Below are 21,695 nucleotides of genomic sequence, written 5' to 3' on the forward strand. Positions count from 1 at the left end.
TAATGAACTGAACATTGAAATACTCATTCTCTTTGCCACACACATGAATCAGCATGACATTCCACTTAGGGGAGCACATTCAAGCTCGAGGAGTCATTTGTTTGGGAAAAGCACTTTGGAAACCAGTTTCATTTTTCCACCTTCTTCCTCCCAACCCTGCAGAGATGGGGAGAACTCAGCTCCATATGTCCCAATGGCTGAACACCAGAAAGCTTAGCAATTGAGCACAAAACCTGTCTCTAAAGTACACACACAAGCCAGGACCTCCTATTGCCATGTTGTCAGACCAGAGTAGAACATGAACACAGACAAGGTACATGGTGCTACAGGCTGACTCTGTTTGGGTCTCACTGCATTCCAGGGGAGGCCAACTGATTCAGAATCCTCAGTGTCACAATATGATCCTTTGCAGTTCGGGTTAGAATATTTGAGCCATGTCTTTGTCCTCTCTGGCCTGTCATCCCAGAGGGTGAAACATATAGTTCCTCAGGTCCGCTTTATGAACCCATCCAGTGGGAAGGTACATGTACAAATTTAAGTGAGTGGTGAAAGTCTGACTAAGAATGAAAAGCACGTAGAATTTCAAGCAGAAGTGCGTTCTTCACTCTTACAGTGGTGTAAAGGGAGACCAAAAAGCACTGCCTTGCCTCCAAATGAGAAAGCATATGTTATTTACAGGAGCTTGGTGCCTCTTTGCTGCCTGCGTTGCTATATCAGAATCCCAGGGGGTACTTGGCTTCCCGGCCTCAGATTTGTCAGGGTAGGAGAGAAAGTTTACCAGCCTTCAGGATGCCTCTGAGCCCCAGAGTCTGACTCACGTGGCTGTGGTGAAGTGGCTCTGTGGGTTTTACAGGGCCCTATGAAAACGGTGCTTCAATAGACACTAAGACTCAGGATCTGAACCCCTGGTCCCTCCCTCCTCTAGATGGCCCAACTTGAGACCCTGGAACTTAGAGTGGTTGGAGATGCCCTCCTCTCATTGAGGTGGCCCCTACCATCACAGGTCCTCAGAGCAATCTTTCCTGACCATCCTGTTTAACATAGTACACTCTCTTCTCTTACTCTGCTTCCTATTTCTTCAGAGCGCTAGTATTTTGTTGAGGACTTTTGCATCTATGTTCATCAGTGATATTGGCCTGTAGTTTTCTTTTTTTGTGGTATCTTTGTCTGATTTTGGTATCAGGGTGATGGTGGCCTCATACAATGAGTTTGGGAGTGTTCCTTCCTCTGTAGTTTTTTGGAATAGCTTCAGAAGGATAGGTGTCAACTCTTCTCTAAACGTTTGGTAGCATTCGCCTGTGAAGCCATCTGGTCTTGGACTTTGGGAGTTTGTTGGGAGTTTTTTAATCACAGATTCAATTTCAGTACTTGTAACTGGTCTGTTCATATTTTCTATTATTTCTACCTGGTTCAGTCTTGGGAGATTGTACCTTTCTAAGAATTTGACCATTTCTTCTAGGTTGTCCATTTTATTGGCATATAGTTGCTTGTAGTAGTCTCTTATGAGCCTTTGTATTTCTGTGGTGTCTGTTGTTAACTTTTCCTTTTTCATTTTTAATTTTATTGATTTGGGCCCTCTCCCTTTTTTTTCTTGATGAGTCTGGCTAAAGGTTTATCAATTTTGTTTATGTTTTCAAAGAACAGGATTTTAGTTTCATTGATCTTTTCTATTGTTTTCTTAGTCTCTATTTCATTTATTTCTGCTCTGATCTTTATGATTTCTTTCCCTCTACTAACTCTAGGTTTTGTTTCCTGACCTTTTATATTTACTCAGCCATTGTCAGTCTCTCCCACTAGACCCCAGTGAGTCCTCGAAGTCTTTGAAGACTATGGTCTGCTTGTTCACTAGATCTCACGTGTGTGGGACAGAGGTCCTCAATGTTGGTAGAATGATTATCTTGACCAGAACCTGTAGGAGGTAACAGGTGAGGCATATATTGGCCAATTTAATTAACTTAATTTAATTTCTGAGCCAAGATTACTTGGAGGATGAGTGAAGTAAAAACAAGTTCACCTCCCACCACCAAACATTTACTATGCCCTCTCTGCTTCATCCCCGCTTCTCTCTGTGTGAAACTCCCAGTGTGGCCTCAGCCAGCATGAGCCAACATGGGAACCCACAGGTCCTCTCCTGGCTCTGGTTTTCCTGGTTCAGAACCACAGCAGAAGCGTAACTCTGACAACCTGTGTTTCTAATGATGCTTCCCACTCACTGTCTCTGCTTTGCTGGAGACCCTGGTCGTGGTGTTTTTAATCCCAACCAGCTCACCTTTTCCTGCCTCTGCCCTCCCCACTACTGTTGACTTCTTTGCCTGTTGGGATTGGAGTTATTGGCTCCATTTCACATTCCAGCTATACCTAATCCTAGCCATGGGAGCCCAGCCCAGATGGGGCCTGAGGCCCTTCTGCTGACAAGCACACCTAAGAAGGTGTCCTTCAAATCTGCCATTGAACCAGCTCTCAGGGGAGTCCAAGAAGGAGAGCGACTTCTCAGTATTCACAATTTCCTTTTATGGTGGGGGCCTCTCTGTTGGGTGAAACTTTAGATGCTACTTCTTTATTTCTGAAAATATTTCAGGCTTTCCCATCCACAGAGCCAGCAATCGAAATCAGTAGATGTGTAGGGAGGGGGTGAGTATATGAGATCACAGATGCAGAAGCCGGAACACTGAGAGTGGGACTTGCAAAACCAGGGCTACTTGGGGTTGATTTGCATGGGTTCATTTAAAACTGAGGTTCTGAGTGGGGAGGGGAGGGAGTAAGAAGGAACAGGAGTTGAGCAGGTTAGGATAAAACAATGACTCTGAGAGACAGAAGGTAAAATTGGGTCCTTCTACGCGGATTCCTCACCAGGAATCATCGTAGTATGTATCTCAGTCTGGACTATCTTTTGCCCCAGGGGCAAAGTCTGGGCAATCAAAGAATGGTCTGGATTTCCCTCAGAAGGTATGATTCCTTTATTATTTTTTCAAAACCCTGCAACTCTGGTGATGGCATGCCAATTTCCTGGAGCACGACTTCGCCTAATGTTTTATTTTTATTTTTGATTTTTCCAGGAGGGCTCTCTAACCACACCCTCTGTGAGTGACTCCAAATACTTTCTCCCCATGAATAAATGAAGCATTATGTACTCAACTATACCAGTGCCTTCATATGCTTCCAGTGTTTTTCTAGGCTTCAGCAGAGCTTAGAAATGTATAGCCCTCAATCCCCCTTTTGGGAGCCATAGAGACGGAGAGAGGGGAGTCTGTGTTCCCTCGGGGCCAAACACCCTGGATTTAAGCCTCCATTTTTTCTTTTCTTCCTCGTTGGTAACCATTTCAAATGCAAACCCATAGAAGAACACATTCTCTTTATTCAAACAACAGGGATGGGGAAACATTAGAAGCAGAGTAAAAGCTGTTCAGTGCGCCTGGATGACTCCGTCTAAAATAGTATTATAGCTTGGCAGCAAACCCACTTCAGGGAAGCTGGTGGGAGACTAAAATAAAAGTTAAATTGAGGGGGTAAATCATTTTATCAGGCTTAGGATTTCTACTTGATGTAATGAGATTCTCAATATAAAATGAGCTAATATGTCTGCCCAAGGGCATAGATGTTTGAAGAAAGAATTTGAAAATACAGCCTCACAGTAACTAGCTGTCTGAAATAAAACAATGCAGGGCAGTGAAATTCTCCTCATATAAATTTTGCCCCAGTATGTTTCCTTTTGAACGGCATGATTCAACGTGAATATCCCTTGCTTGTCATTAAGAAGGGGGACAAAAAAGCCTACAAAGTGTGTTTTTTTTTTCCTTTCAAAGACTTTTCTATGACATTCTATTTTCCTTCTCTTCTGCCTCTTTCTCATGTATCTTCTAGAAAACCTAGACCTGTTTTTTTGCACTGCACAATGCAAACTGAATTCTGATTGTTCATAAAAGGTGAGGCTAAACATATTTCTGCATTCTTGCCTGTTGCTCTCTGACTTTGCATGACTCAAACGCAGAGTGGGCCTGGAGGGCAGAGGGCAGAGCCTTTGCTGACAAACCCACAGGGGGAAATTACGGCATTTCTTCTCAGCAGTTGACTCAGTGGCTTTTACACTTTCTCTCTTGGCTTCCCCTTTTCCAGTTCTTTCAGAGGACACTTTCCTTTAGGCCAGGTATGTTCCTTATTCCACAGAACAGGATGAGTAAGTCAAGCCTTGGGAATGTATTGCCAGCTATTCCTTCAAACTAATTCAGTTAGGGAAGGAAGGGATGGCTACTGCATGGGTGTCAAACACATGATCATGGAGGGTGAAATTGGGGCAAGAATGGAAGGTCAGAGGCCCTCCCTCTTGCCTGGGAAGTAGAAGCACAGAGGGGAGAGAAGGGTGGAAGAACGGTCTCCTTTTGGTTCTACAGATGGCTTCCATATCCCATCGGTACTTCATAGACTGTAATGATCTCAGCACAAATATTACTGGTGACATTTGAGGTAGGTCAAGGAACACACCCAATGGGTCAGTCTTTTTTTTTAATTGATGTGTAATTGATTTACAATGTTATGTTAATTTCTGCTGTACAGCAAAGTGATTCAGTTATATGTATATATACGTTCTTCTTTTAAATATTCTTTTCCATTGTGCTTTATCACAGGATATTGAATATCGTTCCTTGTGCTGTACAGTAGGACCTTGTTTATCCATTCTATATATACTAATTTCCATCTGCTAACCCCAAACTCCCACTCCATCCCTCCCCCATCCCCCTGCCCCCTGGCAACCACAAGTCTGTTCTCTATGTCTGTGCCAATGGGTCAGTCTTCTTAGTCCAGCTGCCTCCACAAGAGGGGAGGGGATATACACAGGTTCTTGGGCAGAATACTGCTATCACCCCAGGGCCATAGAGCAGCAGGCCCAAGGCCACTTTCTCAAGATGGACACCACTTCAGGTCATCCTGCACACCACAAGCATGGCTGCTGAGTTCTGAGCAGAAACCAGAGCTCAGGCTCTCTTTGGCAATGGCCTGAGTCCCATTTCCTGTTTATCACCTCGCCCAAGGCCCTTCGAGCCTGGTCACCATGTAAGTGTTGGCTTGGTTTGTTGTTATAGAGAAATTGCCATCATCTGTATGGAGTGCCCCATCCAGTCAATGAATGCTTCCACTTCCATTTCAAAAAATTGTTTATTTTTACCATCTAGTTTATCTTTTCCAACTGATATGCTTAGGTTTCTCCCTGGCCTTTCATGTGGCATAGGGATCTGCTTAACAGGCAGCATTTGTAAGTACTCAAGGAAGAACTCTGTGATGGGTGGTTGTTGCTATAGCAGCCTTTTTGAGGGGAAAAAAAAAAAACTAACCTTGCAAATGGACACATAAGAAATCATAAGAAATTAAAATTTCTCCCTCAGAAAAGAATGAAGCTAGAATGCCGAAGACTCTCTCAGCCCCATGAAAAGATTTGTATGAACCTTTTCCATCCTTTGGATTGGGCATAGCAAGCTGTGGGCTCTGAATTCCCAGAATTATGTTTCAGTGTGAAAATCAAACAGCTCCATTCTTTTTCAAAGCTTTTCTTTAATTATGGAGGAGATGGCCAACATGTGGGGCAGTGTCACTGTCAAGCACCTGGAGGTCATACGTATGCAACATCTTACTTAAAAACCTCCCATTCATATCTTTTAATGGGTCCCACCAATAAAGATGTGCTATTTCCTTTTCAGAGCTGTGGTCTTAGCAACTTGATGTCAGCGTTTTCAGCTTTCACAGCAGGGAGATTCAGGTGAATTCCAAACTGTGATTAGAGAGATCTGAGTGGAGTTAAAAGGAGTCAAACAATAAAAGAGAAGCACACTCCACAGACACATGCACGCAGACCGACTGCGTGCAAAGATAAATTGCATCTGCGTATGACCGTGTTAGCTCTTGCCATAAAGCAATGAATTTGCTAGGAATAGATAAAGGTCAATGGGAGAGAGGGAAAAAAAAACTCTCTTTCTACCGCCAAAAGTAATAAAGAGAAAGAAAAAGGCACCTGTGACACTAGATATCCTGGAGAAGAAAGAATGTTACTAAATGATATTGAAAGTTTAAAAATATGATGAGAAGCTAAAGCAAGAAATGAAATGATGTGTGCTTGCTAGGTGAACACAGATGATGGAAAATAGTCTGAATTGATGCATAGATGGATCAAGGGTTGTTGGATTGTTCTCTCTCTCCTCTTCCCCCTATTCTCTGACTGTTTTCTTTGATGGAGAAAATGATAGGCTTGATAATACATGATGATAGGCATCCAAAGATCAAACTTCATTAGATCCTTCTTATTCGGTAGCAGGAAACTATCTGGGCAAAAGCAATTCCCATACGTGACCTTAATTTAACAAGTGATTAGACCCAATCCTGATGCTTTGAACTACCATTGGTTATCAAGATCAAGTAGGATACCATTTTAAATAGGCTTTTAGTATCCTTAGATTTCCTGCAAATCTATGCTACTGGAATTTTCACTGAAGCCACTCAATGCCATCCATCCCTTTTTAAGTCTTCCTTTGGGTAGCTTTTGTTGTTGTTGTTCCTCAAATAGGATTTTCCTATATACCCTTGTCTATTTGGACACGAAACCCAACGAAAAGAATACCTGGATGCAACACTTCTGCTTTCTCAGTGATACCTATGTTTCTCAGGGCCTGGCTTCCCTCTTATCTTGGCTGACTTCAAATGCCTATGGAGCTTCCTATTACATGCAATATGTTTAACTACTCTAGGAAAAACAGGTAAACTCTGTGCCTTCTATCTAGTATTTGAACAAGGAAACTCAGCCTCACTACCTCCCTTACTGGTATAGAGAAGAGGAGAAAATATGGAAGAAAACGAATGAGGTAAAGTGAAGGAATTAGGCAAGATGACAGAATCATCCATTCAAAAATGTTTAACTGCGTACTTACAAATACAAAATATTGTAACAACTGCTGTGAAGGATATAAAAAATGATAAGGCAGGTAACTCCCTCGAGCTGCTATCCTGCCTCTCCTTCTTTCAATCAAGCTTTTAGGAAAAATAATCTACCAATTTGCTTCCTTCTGTGACTTCCCATTCTATCCTTAACACATTGTGATTTGGCCTCTTCCCCCAACCACCATCAAATGTCAGATGCTGTGGATACAGCTCTGCTTTTGTTCCAGGTGACCTCTCATCATTGGTTGAAGTTGCGACCTCCCTCCCTAAAGCTCCCTTCTTCCTTCAGCTGTTCATCTCCTCTACCTTATTCCTCTCCCGCTCTCTCCTTAAATTTTAATGTTCCCTAAAGTTCCATTCCCATCCCTCTTCTTTTCTCACTCCAAACTCTCTATTTGGACTCAGAACCATGTTCATTCCTTCGACTAATGCTTAGATACGTTTCTGTCCAAGCTCTTTAGACAGCTGAAAGCTCTCTCCTGATCTACAGACCCAAATATCTAGCCAGCAAGGAGACAGCTCCACCCATGTGACCTACAACATCTCCAGCCCAACATGGGCCAACTTGGACCTGTCATTTGCCTCCCCACCCCCCTCTTAAAACATACTTCCCTCCCTACAATCTTTTTCTCAGCAAATGTCTCTATCATCTACTCAGTCACTAATCCAGGAATCTGGATTTGGCCCTAATTCCTTTCTGCCACTCACATTTCTCACATGTAATTAATCATAAAGTTCATTTGGTTTCTGTTTCCTAAGTTCTCTCCCATCACCTCCGTTTCCACCGCCAGCACCTTAGCTCAAGTCCAGTTCTCACCATCCCTTACTGAGTGCTGAGATATTTCTCCCTGGTCTTCTGGCTTAAGCTCTCCTATCTCCAATCCGCCCACAAATATTTGGGTGTTAGAGTATTTTTTCTAAAATACATTACAGATCGTGTCACTCCCCTACCTAGTCCTTTGATGCCTACCCATGGGCTTCATAATTAAGCCCACCTTTCTCTGCATGGTTTCCAAGCCAGGGAGGTCATCTACTGCATCTCTGTGAGCGCCTCACCTCTTACCCTGTACCTGTGATGGACAGTTCCCTGAGGACCTAGCTGTCACTCTAGTGCTTCCCTGGAATAATTCCCTAGCATGAAATGGAAGTTTTCTCTGGTGAACGCATTTCATAAACAGCATAGATTTTCACAGTCAGGCAAATTTGATTCACTTATTAGCCAGGCAACCTTGGTGAAGTTGTTTAAATTTTTGTAGCCTCATTTTTCTCATCTATAAAACGAGGTTCCTTATACCTCCTCTCAAGGTTGTTGTAAGGATTTAATAGTAATAATAATAATAATAATAATAATAGTTGGTACCAATAATAATAGTTGGTATTAGTTGCTAGGAGCTAGCAACTAATAATAATAGTTGGCCATTTCTATGTGTCAGGGCTGTTTTAAGCACTCTACATGAATTTATTTAATCTTCGCATCAGCTTTATAAGTATCATTATTATATACATTTTACAGATGAGAAAATCAAGGTACAGAAGTTAGGTGACTTGCCCATGGTCATAGTGATAGTAAGTAGGGAAGCTGGAATTCAATGAGATGATATATGGAAAGTACTTTCTATTGAGTAGATACCCAGTGAACGCTGTTGGTTCCTCCTCTTTTCTGTTGTATGCTGAACACTCATCCAAGTTTTGTTGAGAGACCCAGAAGACTAGATGAAAATAATGGCTGATATTTATTAAGCCTTAATTATTTGCCACATGTTGAATACAGACTTTATAGACATTATCTCATTTGAGACTCACTACAACTACAGAGTGGGAACTGTTATGTCCATTATACAGAGAAGGAAATTGAGGCTCAGAGAGGTTAAGTAAACTACCCAAACTATCTCGTAGAGGACAGAGCCAGGACTTAAATCCAGGTCTCTTGTGCCAAAGCTCGGGCTCTTAACCACTACAATGTATTGCCTCAGAAGACATCAGAAGACACAAAACGGTGTTTACAATCTTGCTGGGGGGCACTGAAAAAGGTATAATAACAGTTATAAGCCAAAAGCCTTAAATACACGAGGAAAGCAAACCATGGATAGAGTGGCTTACTGGGGCACAAAATAATAGAGCAGTGATCACAGGCTCTGAGAGGGAGTGAGTTTTGAGCTGGAATTTGAGGACGGTGAAAGAAACACACTGGTTGAAGAGAAAAACCCTCTTTGGGAGTGGAATGGCGTATATGGAGACATGACAAATGCAGAGAACGAGTCATGGATAAAGAAGTATTTTATCCTCTAGAAATCTAACTAGTGGATACAAGATATTAATCGCAAGCCAGGTACAGAGAAGAAATGTATGTTTGCGGGGGTAGGGGCTCAAGTTCCAGAGGCATCAATCCTGCTGACATCCGGATTAAAAGCAATTTACAAGGTTGCAGTTGGTGAGCTTTCTCAGTTTAAATCTGTCCTGTGTTGTATCTAAAAGGCAAATGAAATAAACAGTAGCAATATTTTTGAGGATTAGGAGCTTTCTGAGTTAAGACTATGCTTTTAATGTTTTAAGCGGACTCAAGCAACACAGTAAATAGTTTTCTTTGCAGAATGGTGCGAAATGAGCTCTTTTATTTGTCTGATTTATCCCATGGCCATTTATAATGGGGTGAACAGTTTTTTGTTGTTTGTTTTTTGTTTCTCATCAGGGAACAGTCAGTTAGCAGTTAACCCAAGGCCCAGGTTAGTACATTCTCCTCTCATTTTTTAAAAATGATGAATATTGACTTATCATGAAATGAATTGACAGAAAGGAACGGTAACATATTCCGGTTTGAAGATACGTTTTGGGAATTCCCTGGCGGTCCAGTGGTTAGGACTCTGTGTTCTGACTGCCGAGGGCCCGGGTTCGATCCCTGGTTGGGGAACTAATCCCACAGGCCATGCGCCACGGCCAAAAAACAAGAAATAAAAGATAAAGATAAGTTTCAAGAAGAACGTAAGCCTATCCTGGGAAACAGAGGTTCTCATCATCTGGGAAAAGGCTTTCTGCCCAGCCTACTTCTTTGACAGAGAGACTTACTGTTGCTTCACAATTTTGACTTGTTTAAAGTTTTATTTTCCAATCTAGGTGGGTTTATTTTCCCTCTTCAAAGAATATGGCCACACATGAAGAATTGGAAGCTGTCAGGTGGAGAATTCATCTCAGTCATATAATTACTGGGCTGAGCAGGTTAGATCAAAGTGAGGGCATTGTTTTGCTATAGGACATTGCTTCAAAGGGCAGTTAAACTGCAAACAATATAAAGGCTTTATTGTCCCCCCATTTAATGTCATTTAAATCATCAAGAATCATTTCCCATAAATGTATGGCAAATAGTGGGATTTTAATTCCTGCCTGAAAAAGTCTGCCTTCAGACCTTCCTGGAAAGCAAAGGAAGTTTTCTATCTGCCATTATACATTCACATTTCCGGGCATGAAAGGCTTAAATTGCCCGAAGTGTAGGTTTTGGTTTTGTTTTTTCAATTATAACCAAATATTTCTGTAAACCTCTTCATGTTTCAGAGAGCCAGTTAAGCAATTTCCCCTTAGATGTGTCTTTGATGTGAAAATAAACGTAGGCTGGAGTGAAAGCTGAGGTCTCTCTAAAGGAGCATCTCTCTGTATGGTTCATAGTTACTCAGACTAACATTCGACCAGAGAAAAAACACACATCAACACCCTGTATTGAACCTTGATACAGTTGCTATAAGAAAAATATTTCTTCAAAAGTTTCAAAAGAATGATGACATCAATGCCAAAAACATCAAAGGAGCTGTTTGGTGCTTTCAGGTACTTTGCCAAACTACCTTCTAAATGCTGCTTAACATTCCTTTGTAATGGAGTTAAAGATGAGCCTGAAATTGCAGGGACCTCTTAAAAGGTCTGCTCATCTCTCCCGCCTCTGTCTCCAGGTGATAGCATCCAAACCAGTTAACACGTTGCAGACCTGGGTTGTCTAAACATGATTCAGATGGAAGTTTTATGTTCAGGATATTCTTGTGCATCGAGGGGAGAATTGGTGGAGATATCATCTCTGGACCTCCCCTGGGTATGCCGTGTCGAGCTATGTGAAGACAATGGGAACCCTGTTAGAATCCTGCTGTCATGGAACAGCCGCCCTCATTCTTAATTCATAACGCTCTCCTTTCATAAAGGCTGTGGAAGAGCTGGGTTAATGACCACACGTGGCAAGTTGAAAGAGAAACCAAAATAAATGTGTGCATTTAGCCTCTGCTCAGCTTTTCAATTTTAATCAGTCAAGAAAAATGTGCGTTTACCTTATGAAAACTCTAATTGGAACGTAATTATTGGCTTTATTACATCTTTGTTTTAGTTGGGAATCGTTTGTTGTAAGAGACAGAAGCCCCCTTGAAGTATCATGAGGGAAAAAAAAAGGTGTAGTTGTGTATGTTGGGGGGAGATTTATTGGAAGGTTACAGGGGTGTCTCAATTACGGGAAATATAATTGACTCTCCCAAAGGGCTGGAACCAGGAATTGGAAAGCTTCAGGAATCTCTCTGTGCCTCTGTCTCTCTCCCACTCCTTCCTCCCTCCCCCTCTCTTTCAGCGTGGTTTCTCATCCTGGCTTTACTCTGGGCATCAGTTTCGTTCTCCCATCTCTGTAGACTCGCTTTCTCTGTCTCTCATTGCGCATGACTGAGAATGATTCCAGTACAGGCCGCCCTACATCTCTCTCATTTCAAGTGCACAGAGACTGTTGAGAAGGTCTTGTTTCAATTTCTGATGACTAGAAAAGCATTGAAATGGTTCAACTTGAATCAAATGTCCGCCTTGATCCAGTCTGCTTGGGGCTCGGGGAGATGGGATGTCCCGCCATCAGAAGCAAGCCCCACTACCGGATTCTCAGAGAAGTGTGGTTATTTAGCATGGGCAGACATACTGAATAACATGTTCGTGTCAATCTTAATTATATAGATAATATATGTTCCTATATAGAAAAATTAGAAAACACAGACATATGAGCAAAGTGGGAAAAACAATCATCATCCTGCCACCAGAAAGTACTTCAGAATCTTGAAGTGTTTCCTTCTAGACATTTTATTTTGCTTTAAATAATCTTTTTGACCTCCTATTTGTTTGGGTTACACTAGAGATGATTTACAGTGGTCACCAAGATAGACACGGCTCAAGCCTCCCTCTCTAGGGCTTATTGGGAGATAGATAGGGCTTACATGGGAGACAGACTTATCTAGGGCTTTCATGGGAGACAGACTTAAAAATTGGAAGCAAATGAATACAAATATTAGGAAATTGTAATAAACACTGTAAAGGAAACAATCAGGAGGTTGAGGTGGAAGACAGCCATGAGAGCGTATTTTAGGTAGGTGGTCATGGAAAACCTCCGCTGGGGTCACACTGAAGAAAAAGAAGGAACTAGCTACGCTAAGAGTGAGAAGAGGTAGAGGAGGTGGAGAGTTACAGAGCAGTATATGCAGAAGACCTGAAGCTGAAATCACCTTTTGTGTTTGGGGGAATTTAAAAAAAATAATATGGCTGGAGCTTAGGTGTGAGAGGACCATCCCTTTTGTTGCTATGAGGAGAACACACTGGGATGGGTGGGGGCTGTGTGGGGAATAGATTGGGGTGGGGAGAGGCAAAATGTAGGGTCAGATTCTCAGAATGGGGTTGAACAATACTTGGTACCTCACTGTGCATGAAGAAGAGGGGGTGTGAGGAAAAAGGAAGAATGTGGTCGGAGAGAATTAGGCTGGGAAGAATAGGAACCCTTAGTACCTTTTTAAGTCGGATAAGCCCTTTAGGATGAGGGAGAAATGCTGCCACGGAATTAGGAGTGGCTGGGTTTTATACTGGTATTATTTTACAAAAAAGTGGGGACTCTTCAGTACCTGGGTTCAAACCCCAAAATAATGAATCGCAACAATCCTGGGATGGTGTGAGGGCATTCTCTCTGCCACCTGGGTTTTCCTGATATTCACATTGGCCAACGTTTTGGAATAAATCCAATTCCCACTAGCATAAGGAAAGAAGAGCAAGCTCTTAGAACACCGGTGCTTTTCCTATCACTCCAGTACCTCTCGGCTCTGCCCCAGTTCCCAGCAGCTCTGCAGCTGAACAAAGAATTGCTAAGAATCAGCCCTATGGTTTATGAAGCCCTGTGGTATGACTCATGGCCAATGGCAGAGAATCATAGACGTCCCATAAACTGATTCATCTAATGTTCCCAGACCACTGACTGCCCAGTAAGTCAAATCATCCACCAGTCAGCGAGCTAGTGCTGCACTGGGCTTGTGTGAACACATGAGATGCACAAGTACTCTCTCTTCCACTGACTCCTTGGAATCACATTCAAGTGAAAAACTCACAGACCTGAATCCATTACCAAAGACAATATTAGACAGAAAGTGCTAAAATCATTAAAGCAGCAAGAAAGAACATGAGGGAAAGTAGGAGGGCAAGGCCTCACAGAGGAGATACACTGACCTTGAGCTAGGCCCCTTAGAATGAAAGCTTCCAGACTGGGCCCTCCAGCTAAGGAAGAGAGAGAAGCCCCTTGATTAATGGTACTTAATACATTGTACATTCTGCTGAGGAGGACATTTAGAGATTTCCAGAGAATTGCCAACATTTTAGACATAGCATTTTTTGGGGATTTGCTTCGATATATTTTGGGCAAAAAGTGAGTAATGATTAAAGTATTTCATGCACAGAGTGGTTGGGTTTTTCAAGCTTTTATAGAATATTCTGTTCATTTTCTATTAAACACAGAGGGGAGGGTCCATCTCTGAAAGGTGGCCCCACCAGCCCCTGCTTTATGATGATTGTTTGCAACTAGTCAGGAAGACCAAGGAGATAGTCATCAGGATAATCACACTGGTTACCCCTAAGTGGATCTAGAATGACACTGTTTAAGCTAGTAGACAGTATGGCAAAGTACTTCTACCTTGAATTTTCTAATTTAATTTCAATATTCCCCCGTTGTTAGACAACGAGTTTTGTTACACTGTCACTAGCAGTGTAGCAGAATATCATAAAACAATCTTATCATTTGCATATTTGGGGGTGTATTTCCTTGGAAGGGAGAGGGATTCCTTTCCTATCTTTCCAGGCAAAGGCCACTCTCCTCCACAGCTAATCCCATACACACCTCGGCATAGCAACCATCACATTGCACTGTTCCTTTTCATTTTATTTCCAGATAGACGGGTACACTCCTTTGTGTTTGTTTTTATCAATTCTCACATTTATTGAACACTATGTTCCAAGACCAAATTTTGCAGGCTCTTTATGTGCTCTAGCTACTTGGTCCTCACAACAGCCCTAAGACATCGACAGCCTCACGGAATATACACTTGGTGCTAAATAAATATCTGTTGAATGAATGAGTAAACAAATGCCACTTTACAGATGAGGAAAGGCTCATTTTGTTGTCTTCAGTTTGCCTTTGTCTAGCACATGCTGGCACGTAACAGGACAGCAGGAAGCCTCACACAGGCTCAGACTCAAGTTCTGCCTCTTCTACTGAAAAAGAGCCACCAGTGACAGAGCGCTGCCCTGAACTGGGAATGCTGCTGGTGCTTTACTTACATGGTTCCTAATCCCCCTAAAACCCCAACCTACAGTGAGGACAGTGACGGGTTCAAGCTCAGTGAATAGGAGGGGAGTAGCATTCACATCCCAGGTTTACTAGCAGCTCAATTCCACGTTCCTTTGAGATCCCGCAGCCTCCCGTTCACCTTGATAAAACAGGATGTGTAAAATATATGATAGTACTTATATGTGGAATCTAAAAACATGATACAAATGAACTTATTTACAAAACAGAAATAAACTCACAGACATAGAAAACAAACTCATGGTTACCAGAGGGGATAAATTAGGAGTCTGGGATTAACAGATATACGCTACTGTATGTAAAATACATAAACAACAAGGACCTACTGTATAGCACAGGGAACTATATTCAATACCTTGTAATAACCTGTAATGGAAAAGAATCTGAAAAAGAATCTATATATATGTATGTATAACTGAATCCCTTTGTTGTACACGTGAAACTAACACAACATTGTAAATCAACTACATTTCAATTAAAAAAAAAACAGGATGTCTACTGCTCTGAGACAGTGCTGCATGGATTCTCATCCCTCTTCCCTCAGTGAATGTTTTGTGAATTGATGATAAACTTGGAACATTCTCCAAGCGGAAGGGCTAGAAGTGTGCAAACTGAGAAAACGTTGTCATGAGACGTCCTCACTCTGCCCTGCAATGAGGGGTGTGTTTCTGAGGCAACTTCCATCTCTTCTGGTTACTCTTCTACAAGCAGCCATGAACAATAAGAAGGGGGCAGAGAGGCATTAAAGACGTTTTGAATGTGGGACTCTTTGGAATGTAGTGTCTTTAGAAGGACAGTGTGTTGACTTGTTTTCTCTACAAAGATCCTGAATTTGCAGTGCTCTGGCTTCTATATAAAACTTTATCTTTGGTTTCATTAAAAACATAGCTATTTTATTGACTTAAGTGGTCACATTTCTCAGAGTCCAGACCTTACGGAACAAAGTTATGGGACAAATTTTCTAGATAGAGCTAACATGCCTTCCCCGACACCTTCCACCAGAAACATAATAAAATAAAATTAAAAAATAAATCACACTTTATTCTGAAGGAATAAAAATGGAAGTTCCTAAAAATCATACAGGAAGTATGCCCAACTTCATTTCAGCTGCAGTGGTATCATTCACATGGGATATTGAGTCAAGGTGGGGCTTAGAATTGCACCCCAGGAAGCTCAGCACCACCTGGAATCCTTCACAAAGCTTCACACACACCTTCACGTGTGGTTTACATGGATGACAACGTGGTTTCAGTTCTCAGAGCTTCTCATTCCTTGACTTCAGGGTTCAGAAGAAAGTGATCACTCAAGCAAAACTCTAGTGGAACCATTAAACTGCTTGTGAATTGGATATGAAGATATTTACCACAGCCTTCGTCTTACCATTGTTTTACTGCTCAGTTGTTAGAAGGGTCCAGCTTCTCAAGTACTGAGATCATCCAACAAACTACTATTTGAACACCTGTAATATGCCCAGCATTGTGGTTAGTACTAAAAGGAGCCAGTCAAGTATAAGACACAATGGCCAAGCTCAAAGACCTTAAAATCTAGCTGGGCAAATCTAATTACTATATGGACATAAAACAATACCTCACAATACAGGGAAGCACTACGGAGAAGCTCTGAACTCTACAAGGGCTAAATAAGAAGTAGGAGCTTTTTGATGTCTTCAGCAAAAGCCTTATAACCCCATCTAGTTTGTTTGGGGGCAGGAGAGCCAGGGAAGAATCACTCTTACCTTCAAGTACTGTGATGAGCTGGAATTTGCTGTTTCAGGATCCCAAACATTTTTACTTCAGGAATCAAATCGAGTCATAAATTATTGGGGGAGTTGATCTCTTTCTCATATTATCTATTCTGAACCCTATCTCTAATCAGCCATGAGTAAAATGGCCTGAGGAAAGCTTACAGATGATGGGACCAAGATATTCCCTTAAGTATCTAAGCAGCGGTAAATTTGGTTCTCGTGTTTATTTCTTTTTGAGAAAGACAGAAATCTTCTTGAGGAAAAAAAATGTGACCTATGGACTGAATTGTTACCTTTGTGTGGCATATTCCCTGTTTCTAGGGCAGCCCAGGAGACAAAGAATGCATTTATTTGTGGAAAGGGATAGGGGGCAGGGAAAGAAACAGAAACCAGAGGATTGTGCAATAATGGCGTTCTTAAATCCCTCCAGGAAGTTTGTGTTTCTAGTGCTTTGGAAGAGTAAAGCACAGCTGTTGAAAAAGGAGAGTTTACCAGGGGACTGCAGCCCTGATGCCACTGTGCACTGGATTTTCCTTGTCCATACGCTTCTCAGCACCTCCATCCGCAGGCCTTGGGGCAGGCAGGCCACTGTGTCTGGGCCCCGCCCTGAGCAGGCCTACCCCTTCCCCCAGTAGAGACCGCAGGCCTCAAATAGCATGGAGGTGTTCAAGGAGAAGAGTCGGAACAAGGATGAGAGTAAAAGGAAACAGTCTGCTGGATCTCAGCGAAGGGAAGTACACTGATTCCTGTGTCATATGCAAACCAGACGAGACTTGCTGTGTTGAAATCCTTCCCAAAAGAAGCCCTTTTCTTGGATGGCTAGTGAAAGGGTGATATTGTATGCATAATCTCACAAATTAAACATAATAATTTTGGGGTGCGGGTTTATTGTACAAAACAAAAAGTGCCTCTCAGTCCCTCTAGAAAAAGTATAAATAGTGAAATGTAGCACTCACTTGAAGCCTTTACATGCTGCCACGAGCTTAGTCATCTGCATTTCTCTCATGCCAGGGATCATTGGACAGGGTATGGTTCAGAACCCTCTCTGCATGCTCAATAAATCTTTCTGAATGACCAAGTGACCCTTTGTCTCTTCCCTTTCTTCTGTTGGAGCCTCGAGAGTGATGTCCTGAGCTTTCACCATCAACCTCCAACCAATGATGTCACCGTCCTCTCCTGCCATCCATCTCTATGAGTCCTGAATGCCCTTACCCTTGCCCTGTGCACGCCATACATCATTCTGTTTTCCTTCTATCTTGGCTCTCTGTGTCCACTGTGTTGAGAACAGTGTTGGCATGTGGCAAATTGAAGGCCAAAGGAAAGCAAGCAGTGTGGTTAGTGATTCAGAAGGAGGCCTTTGGAACCAGACCCGGGTTGGCAACCTGCTTCCATATCATTCACTATGCAATCTTAAAGTCAGGAGCTGCAGTTTCTTCACGTAAAAATGAAGATCAGGATACATGTTCAGAGAGCTGTGAGAAGATTAAATGGGACTCTACACAACTCTTGTTTTAAGAGCACCTGTCTTAAATCAAGTATTCAATACATAGTAGTTCTGAGGTGAGAGCCTTTGGGGGGCCTCTTGCTTTTGAGGGCCCCTTCTTCCTTATAAAATTTTTAAAAATTATATATATATTTTTAAATTTTATTTATTTATTATTATTATTATTATTTTTGGCTGTGTTGGGTCTTCGTTTCTGTGCGAGGGCTTTCTCCAGTTGCGGCGAGCGGGGGCCACTCTTCATCGCGGTGCGCGGGCCTCTCACTGTCGCGGCCTCTCTTGTTGCGGAGCACAGGCTCCAGATGCGCAGGCTCAGTAGTTGTGGCTCACGGGTCCAGTTGCTCCGCGGCATGTGGGATCTTCCCAGACCAGGGCTCGAACCCGTGTCCCCTGCATTGGCAGGCAGACTCTCAACCACTGCGCCACCAGGGAAGCCCTAAATTATATTTTATGACTGTGTTGACATCAAGATAAATATATTACTATATATATTAAAACATTTCCTCAACCTAAAAGTTCAATTTTTCTTCCATACTAAATTAAATTAAAATATTTTCATGGGCCCCTAAGACTACTGTGGACCCTGGGCACTGTGCTTACCCAGCCTAATGGGTAAGTCAGCCCTGGTGAGAGATTTGTTCTGGAGATCCTTTCCTCTACCCTTTCAATGTTATTAACTGCTTTCTGGAAATTGTTCGTCCCCTCTGGCTTTCAGGATATACCCTGCCCTTATACTTCTACCTGCCCCCATCCCGTCTTCCCCAGCCACCTGGAAGGTCTACACTGTGGAGCTCCCAACTTCCCTAAACCAGCCGCCATCTTTCTTGATGTAAACCCATGTCTTCATTCCTCTGATTGAGTCTCATTCCCTTAGGACTATTCCTGGCCTGGTAAGGTGGCATTGAATTTTCTGATAAACTATTTCTCACTGAGGTATTCATGATATGACTCTCTGTGTTCTCCCTCTCCTTCTAGAATACAGTATTTCCATTTTGTCACAAAAATTTTCGAGACTCTATACCACAATTCAAAGCCATATATCTGATGGAGACATTTTAGTCCAGCAAAGAAAACTTCAAAGCAAAGATTGAACTTTGAGAATCACTGAGATTGTATTGTGCCTCTACTTCTGTGCATTCATTGGGCCTTGGTGACATAACTTTGATTAGAAGCTTCTACAAGGCAGGACATAGACTATCCCCAAAATTCTCTTGGTAAATATCATGCCTGATGAAGTCCTAATGGAATCTCTTTAACCATGGGGATGTCTTCCATACGTCACTGAGGAGGACTTCTGTTTCCCACCTTAAGTCATCCATCCAGCTATGCTTGGTGGTGACTTTACACCATGATACATATGCCTAAAAAACAATTCTCACTCCCTCATTGTCTATTATTTTCTGGGTTCAGGCGGGAAAGTGTTCTCAGAGATAATCCTATTTATAAAGGAGGGAACTGTGGTCCATAGAAGAGAAATAACTTCCTGAAATAGCAAAGCAAGTAATGCCAGAATCAGGACTAGATCCTGGGCCAGCCTCCTCAATACCTGCGTGTGGGCACCATTTATTTATCTCTGTCGGGGCCTGGGGTACCATTTACTCCCCAGCACAGGCTCAGCAGTGGGAATCCTTGGTTTGGTGCCGGGCTTTATTGCTTAGTGTTTGTGTGACCTTGAAGAGTTACTCAGTCTCCCAACCTCAATTTTCTCATCGGTAAAAGGGAGGGGAGAGGGTAGAAATAGTATCAACCTTATAGAGTTGTCGTTGCGAGGATTCTTAGAGTTGTTCTGTGAGAATTAGATGCGATTATCCATATAAAAAGCTTAGCACGATGGCTAGCACACGAGCCCTCAATATATGACTTTGTTGTTGTTGTTATTACTATTATTACTACTACTACTACTACTACTACTGCTACCACCACCGCTAATTCTATTACTCCGTCTCCAACCCTGGTGGCTTAGAGAAAGTCCTGGAGCTGCTTCCCAGAGTACGTACTGAACTGCCCAGGGAGTGGCCTGAGCAGGAGAGAATCTGGCAGAACAGGTTTTTTCAAAGCAGTGGAAAATAAATCAAAGGCAATAACCCAAACCTGGAAAAAGAATGTTTTCCTTGGTTTTTTCTTTACCAGTTGTGGAAAAAACCTTCAAAATGTAACATGCTGAAATAAATCAGCGTGGCCTCTCTTAAGGTAACACGGCTGACCCTCTTTGGTCTGTGCTCTTCCTGACCGCCTGAGGACAGACGGTGACCACTTTCAGTTTGTGCCAAATGCAGTGATGGCTGACAGTGTTCTGTGATGATGCTGGCCTATATCAGTGAATAGACAAGATTAGGAGTCAGGGAAACATGGAGAGACAGCAAAGATGAGGGGAACAAAAGCTTCACAGCCAGGTACAAAGGGTACCCCTATCCCTTGCTGCAAACTGCGCATCACCAAATGTTAAATCTCATGGGATTTAGTTAGGGCTCTTGGTTGAAAGTAACAGAAGCTCAACTCACGTTAGCTTAAGCAACAGGGAGACTTTATTGTAAAGATTCCATAGTGTATCAAGGAAAACAACGAGAGAGGCAGAGCTGGCCTAAGATTGAAATCAGGCCTTCAAATGCTATCAAAATTTGTGTCCTTCCTCTCTGCATCATTCCCTCTCTTTCCACAGACTTACTTCCTCTATGGCTGTGGTTGGCTTAATGGAACAACACTTCACAAGTTTTATAAATGACTGTGCAGCTACCCAAAGAGAGCCTGGTCTCACTTTCTCCGATTTCAGAATTCTCATGGAAGGAATGATTGGCCCAGCTTGGGTCAGGTTCCTTTTTCTGATTGCCCATTAGCAATGGTAAAAGGTAAACATTGGTTATACCAACATGGTGCATCGACCATAACTAGACACACTTGTGAGGGGGCAAACCCACAGGTAATGGATTACTGAAACAGGTATTGAGGAACTACATGACAAGAAACATATCGTTCACACTCAGCCCTAGATTGCATCCCCGCCATTCCCTGATTCCTCATCATGTGACAAGAGATCCAGGATATCTCTGTGCTCACTACCCCCTCCCTCTTCGTGCAAGGCAGACCCTAGCCCTGAACAAGGTGACTCCAGCATCATATAGTGGAAATGACACAGGCTTTAGAACTATGCAGACCTTGAGTTAAAGCCCAGGTCTACCACTTACACTGGGCAAGTTACTTAGCCTCCCTGAGCCTTGGTTTCCTTATCTATAAAATAACGCATATCTGATGGAGTTGTTGTAAAGACTAAGGAAAATAAAATAACCATATTTAAAGTACTTGGCATATAATAGGTGCTCAGTTACGTTAATTTCATTTTCTAATTAGGTTACCTAGAAATCTTCAGGAGGGTGGGGGAGTGATGGTAAGAGAAAAGGGAGGACAGGAGAAGTGATAGAATTTTATATCTGGGAAGTGTCCTTCTGCCTCAGTAATTTGCAATTATCTTGAGCGAACATTGAATAATTGAAGTGGGTCAGCTGCACTGGGAAAGCCACCCTTTGCTAGATATAGCCTCTCACTTTAGAGGCAAAGCAACAAGGAACTCAAGATCAATGGTGCATGTTTTATGTTTCTTATTAATTTACTGGTGTGACTGTATGGTCCTTAAATCTCTCTCTATAATGTCTGAAGTTAATAGAATACAGTCTAATCACTGAGTGAGTGATTGAAGTACTTTAATATTTTGTTGTTACTGTTGCTGTTTAGAGAGATGCTCCTCTTTGAGAAGGTAGTAAGCCATGTTTTTTTATAAACTAAACTTTATTGAGTTCTTACTTCAGTAAGCCCTGTGCTAAACATTTACATGTCTCATGTCTTCCTATGAGTTAAGTGCTGTTGTCCCCATTTTCCAGGTAAGGAAATTGAGGCTCAGATAAGTCAAGAGCCAGGAT

The 21,695-nt window shown here is 42.3% G+C and overlaps 1 protein-coding gene across 1 annotated transcript in view; it reads left to right on the top strand.

Moving 5' to 3' along the window:
* Positions 1-21,695, top strand: part of MAML2 (mastermind like transcriptional coactivator 2) — a 358,500-nt gene that overhangs the window by 212,878 nt on the left and 123,927 nt on the right. The gene's annotated exons all lie outside the window — the stretch shown is intronic.

This window comes from Eubalaena glacialis, chromosome 10 (genome assembly GCF_028564815.1).
Source record: "Eubalaena glacialis isolate mEubGla1 chromosome 10, mEubGla1.1.hap2.+ XY, whole genome shotgun sequence".
Lineage (NCBI taxonomy): Eukaryota > Metazoa > Chordata > Mammalia > Artiodactyla > Balaenidae > Eubalaena > Eubalaena glacialis.